The sequence below is a fragment of the Balaenoptera physalus genome (genome assembly GCF_965194825.1).
Source record: "Balaenoptera physalus genome assembly, chromosome: 10".
NCBI classification, from domain to species: domain Eukaryota; kingdom Metazoa; phylum Chordata; class Mammalia; order Artiodactyla; family Balaenopteridae; genus Balaenoptera; species Balaenoptera physalus.
In genome coordinates this window covers 16,415,890-16,422,085 of record NC_138889.1, presented here as the reverse complement: position 1 = coordinate 16,422,085, position 6,196 = coordinate 16,415,890, and the positions used below count along the sequence as shown (strand labels likewise).

At 36.5% G+C, this 6,196-nt stretch overlaps 1 protein-coding gene across 9 annotated transcripts in view; it reads right to left on the bottom strand.

The window, feature by feature from the left end:
• Nucleotides 1-6,196, bottom strand: part of SIK3 (SIK family kinase 3) — a 249,758-nt gene that overhangs the window by 142,211 nt on the left and 101,351 nt on the right. The window lies entirely within an intron of this gene.

Below are 6,196 nucleotides of genomic sequence, written 5' to 3'. Positions count from 1 at the left end.
TAAATCGTGTTGTAGTTAAGGAGACAGGGAATTAATAAGGGGAAAAAATTACACAGAAGAAAAGAATGTTAAGTTTATTTTCTCTGGAAAACATAATATTTTAGAGCATGGTGGTTAAGACCATGGTTTCTGAAGCTCTACTCATTAGTTTTGGGACCTTAAGAAAGTTTCTTGCCCTTGCTGTGCTTCAGTTTCCTCACTGGGTAAGGTAAAGAGAGTAATAATATCTAACTCACAGGGTAGCTGTCAGGTTTAAATGAAATAATGATTAAAGCACTTAGAGCAAACAGTGCTCGGTAAGGATTCAATAAATGATCACAAAATCCCTTTGAGATTACCTAATTAATCTCCTCATCTTGACCATGGTTATATATACTGCAAACTATCCCCTATAGTATCAGTGTCAGACTAAACTTCCTAAAATCATCCTTTCACAGTGCATGAGGAGCCATGTTTACTCACAAACTCAAACTGTGGGTCTGGCTTTCAATATCCTCTGAAACCTGTCCCCACACAATCTCTCCAGTTACTGCGCCAAACGATCAGTTTTCGTCCTGCTACTCTTCACTCAACTTCAACAAAACATACTTTTTCATTTCTGCCTTTGCAGCAACTACAGTCTTCTTAAAAGGTCCACTTGCCAGGCACCTCTTACCCCTACTTTCTACCTGTGCAAATATTAACTACCCTTCCAGAACACAGTTCAGGTTCTTTGAGAAGACTCCAGTACTTTGATCTCCTAGTGATCATTCCTAATCCTCTCAACAACCTAGCTCCTGAGGATAAACTGTGACTGTTCTCTACTTGTACCTGGTTCGTTCTAACTATACAAGACAACAATCTCCTTGAGGGCAGGGACTATATTTTCCCTTAAACATCATCCACAGGTCCAGCAAAATGCTATGCACCTTGATAATAAGGCTTTCACTCACTTGTTTTCACAGTTGAAAACAAGGGAAAAAATTTTATTCAATAAACACCATAAACAGTAAACCTCCTAAATCCATATTATAGCTTAACTCTAAGAAATTAGAAAATATTCTCTTAAACAGAGCTGTAATTTTAAGACCAGAAAAATATCAGTTACATATAAACTTGCCCAAACCCAGTGGCATAAGAGGCAGATTCAACAGGATGAAAATATGGTATTTGTCTATTCTTTTTTTTTTTTTTTTTTTTTAGTATTTATTTATTTATTTGCCTGCGCCAGCTCTTAGCTGCAGCATGTGGGATCTAGTTCCCTGCCCAGAGATCAAAGCTGGGCCCCCTGCTTTGGGAGTGTGGAGTCTTAACCACTGGACCACCAGGGAAGTCCCGGTACTTCTCTATTTTTGATATAAAAAGAATAAGCAGCAGCATTTCACTATTCTTAAGTTGCTAATGGAAGCATGCAGACTTAAAAAAATCGGCAGGTCCATGTTCCCTGATGAGTATCACATTCATCCACAGCAATATCATGGATGACCTTTTCACTTTAATCCATTATCAAAACAAAATCACAGATCTACCCTAATGCAAGCAATTTTACATCTCTCTGAAGTTCAACAACTTGAGGGAACAAGATTCAGAGGAACCACTGGCCATTATTAGTGGATTACCTCTCTTGAAATTTCCTCAGTGCCAGTCTTCATTTTGCCATGCACTTGACTCCTTGGCATCTAGTCTGGAAGTAGGCTTAAATACATACACACAAGGAGGTGTGCTGAGCAAAACACTGGTTATATGCTCAGCCAGTTCATCTTGATCTAACGGGGCAGGCAGTCTGATAGATAGGCAAACCAGATGCAGGCAGAGGAGACCCGAAACAGCAGACTTTCTCAGACGTACATCAATCATTCATTCAACAAACACGCAAGGCACTAAGTGCATATCTACTTCTATGCACTATATACTATATGCTAGGCACTTTGCTCAGTATTGTGGGGTTAAAAGTACTTAAATCACTGACTCATTCTATACTGGCTCACATTTTATTTATTTATTTATTTTTAATAAATTTATTTATTTTTTTAATTTATTTTTGGCTGCATTGGGTCTTCGTTGATGCGCACAGGCTTTCTCTGGTTGTGGCGAGCAGGGGCTACTCTTGGTTGCGGCGTGCAGGCTTCTCATTGCGGTGGCTTCTCCTATTGCGGAGCTCGGGCTCTGGGCACCCAAGCTTCAGTAGTTGTGGCTCGTGGGCTCTAGAGCGCAGGCTCAGTAGTTGTGGCGCACGGGCTTAGTTGCTCCGCAGCATGTGGTATCTTCCCGGCCCAGGGCTTGAACCCATGTCCCCTGCATTGGCAGGAGGATTCTTAACCACTGCGCCACCAGGGGAGCCCGTGGCTCACATTTTTAATAAAAGGCATATGACATATACTACCAAAAAGGCAAATATGTCATTTATTTATATTTCACTTTGATTCAGAAAATGTATAAGATAGCTTACAAAAAGTCACACTGGATAAAATATAAAATGATGAAGGGAAAAAAAGATAGAGAAAATGAGATTAGAAGGACAAGATAAAGAAAAAGTAAGAGGTTTATATACTAAAATGAGAACATTAAGATCTTTAACATTTTTCCAGAATCGGACAAATGTACAATGTAAAGAAAACAGACAGAATACTATGAATTTGAAGGAGTAACAGATCTCATCCAACCAGGGCAGTTGGGAAGACTGGGACCCAAAAGAGCACACAGTGCCACTGCTGACTAAGAATGTTAATTCCTTTTTTTAAATAACGAAGCAAAACTGTATTCTGTTGCTCTAAAAACATGTGTATATGAGATGCTTTTCTAGACTACTCCCAACCAGAATTGATCATCTCCTTATCAGTGCCCTTTACTACTTTATGTAACTTTATTCCTTCCTCCCAGGTTTTTCACTATCTTTGTAACATCAATGCCTAGACCAATGTATTATACGGAGCGCACAGTAGGCGCTTAATGAATGTCTGTCGAATCAATTTAACAAACCAATTATTTTCATGGTTCCACTAACCTCTGGGGTCAATCAAAAGTTTTTTTCCCCCTTTTACAGTTTTAGACACACCCAGGAGACACAGAATAGATTGGGACAGTGGTACCTCATTAATGTTCAGTAGTAGTATCTTAGGAGGGTACTATATGTAATAATCCAAAGATGAGCCCAGGGGCTCAAGGGAAGGAAAGTAAGGAAAAAGACTGACAACTGTTGTTTGAAACATATCTGGAATTCTTCTTCCTCTTACCTAGGGTGAATTTTGGATGTAAAGAGAAACGAATGTTTAAAATCTCAGTTTCACCGTAATGAGAGTTAGGGACTTTCACAATGATCTCATATATAAAGAAACAAAATGGCAAGACAAAGGTATGACTTTCATCATTTCCTCAACAAACTGGAGCCTCAGAAAAGCCCCAGCCTGGCACACAGAGGTCTCATCTAATCTAGGGTTTTGCTCTTGCACAACTCCAAGATCACTGAAATTTTTCAGAAATAGTCATAGAATCATAAATCTGTATGTGTGCAGTTACATGAACTTTTTACTTCATAAATACAGTAAAAAGATAAATTATTAGCCATATAAACATAGAAATTTAGCCATAATCCCAAAGTAATCCAAAAAGCTGCTTTTAATGAAACTAAAAGTGGACAGTTAGGGAACTAATTTTATTAACTGATCCATTTTGAATAAATCAAAGAGAATATTGACAACTATACAGATACTACCTTCAAGAACAAAGGGATATGAAATCAAGGAACATTTCAAATCAGATTCCAGATTTACATAACTAATCAATATTCTTAGCTTTTACTTCAAAAGAGTTATGAAAAAAATGTATTTGCACAAACATAAGGGAACCAAACTTGCCTAGAGTTTGACCATAGAGTTAAAATATGTTAGAACAGTACTGGAATTATAGGTTCAAATACAAAGTTTAAAGCATTTTGATGTTTTTTTATTGGTAGATACAGTTGACTTTTACAGCCATCACTTCTTTACATGAAGTTGCCATAACAGGCCAAGTGTTTGATAATTAAGCCATAGATAGATTGCTTGTGTTCCAATTACAGTTCCAAACAGTAAATGTCTGGCAACTTTTCTGAAACTGCAACTTCAAGTCCTCTAAAATTCTTTAAAATCTGTGATTCTTCTAAGCTCCGGGTAGATCAGCAATGGCAAATTAATTACAATCCTAATTGCTATCTAGTCAACCCAGATGAACACTTGTTTTTATATCAGTTTGAAGTTCAACATATTCGTAGGTCTTATCACATCAGTAAGAGTATAATCTTGTGAGACACAGGAGGCAGCTGGATCTCTAAGAAGGCCTTTAACTGAAAAATATTCTTGATCTCAGGAAGCAATTCAGGAAAATGTTTCAATTTTCCATGATCTAGCAATCTGGCTTTAAATACAAATTATCTTTCCATACGTTGCTTTAATTTAGTATCTTCCCAAAAGAATCCCATAAACTGCTCATGGCTAAAGGTACAAAAATGAGGTGATTTAACAATCATTTTCATCATCATCACGTCACATGCAATTAGCCTACTTGCTAATAAATTCACAACATAAACTCTTCTGACAATTCATTGAACACTGAGCACCAAACCACCTCTCCATGTTTGTTTTTTAAAATACTGTTATTTTTTTATTACAAAGCAATACATGTTTATTGTAGAAATTTTAGAAAATACATATCAAAAAAGAAGAAAAAAATCACTAATGTTACCACTTACGGAATGCAACCACTGACATTTTAGTGAACAGTAGTCTGTCACCTGGCTCAATGTTTTCCACCTCAGGCTCAGCTCCATCATTTCCCCAACTTGTTCCAGGTCCACCTGGATTACCTAACTCAACACCTCACCCTAAATTCCTTGAGTATGTCTGTAGTTTTTTCCTATATGTATACCTACCAACACAGAAGTGAAACTATACTATACATACTTACCATATGAAATATGCTTTTCCCACTTAAGAACACATATTGTTTATCTTTCAATGTCTTTAGTTTTCTACAACATTATGAAAATGTGTCATAATTTAAAATTGCTCTTCCAGGATTAGACTTTTTGGGTTTCGTTTTGTTTCATTTTGTTGCTATTCCAAACAATGTTTCAGTAAATATTCTTATGGATACATTTTTGTTTCGACCTACAATTATTTCTGTAAGACAAACTTCTAAAAATGAAACTGCTAAGTCAAAGAGTATACACTTTTAAGGCTGTGGACACATTGTGGATATGAACCACTAAAGTTGCGCCTATCTAGTCCCCCCCCCCCCCCCCTCAGAGCAACACTGAGTATGATCTCTTTTTAAATAAAGCTTTGCCATTTTGGCAAGTAAAAACGACTGTCATTGTAACTGGCATTTATTTCTTTGACTGTGGGTGATACGTATATAAGGTATATCTAATATGAGATTTGTATATTAGATAATTATATGTTTTTTCATTGTTGCTAAAAATTTCTATCAGCTCACTTTTACCTCAAAAACCTCTTTGCCTGACCTCTGAACTTTAGCAGGCTTATATAAAAGGGGAAAGTACAGCATAAAATAACACTGTTCTGCTATTCCTGTCTTGGAAACTATTTTCTCAAACCTAATGTTGGGCAAAATAACATTTCTATTACTTATGCTCCAATATAGAAGGTATACACAAGAGAGGCGACACAATACCTTAAAAAATAAAATCTATCTGCAATTAGCTGCACATTGTTAGAGTTTATAAATCAGATCAAGCCACTTGGGATTTGTTTGTTTTTTAACTACTTTCCTAGACATCCCTTTTAAAATATTAAGTGCATTTTAATGCATAGTCCTGTCATGGAGCCAAGAAATAATAAAACAGGGGGAATATCAACTCTCTTTAAGACTATCATATTACTAAAACATTAATGACAAAGCATCATATTAAAGTGATATATCTTATAAAAGTAATGACAGATCCCATTAAATTACAACTGATTCATCTCTTGTTACCGTGCCCAAACCAACCTGAAAGACAAAGTAGCTTTCGGGCTCAAGATTTTCTCTAACTTGTCCGGCTCATTCACACACTGCCAAGGCCAGCTTCAAAGTGACTACCTGGATTTTAATGAATGCATTTCTTAAAGTTTATTAACATACTTACTTGATGCCAGCATAGCTGAAGGGAAGATAATTAGTGCAATGAGATCATTAGGCATTGACACCAGATTATAGAAACATTAGGAAATGACAAAAG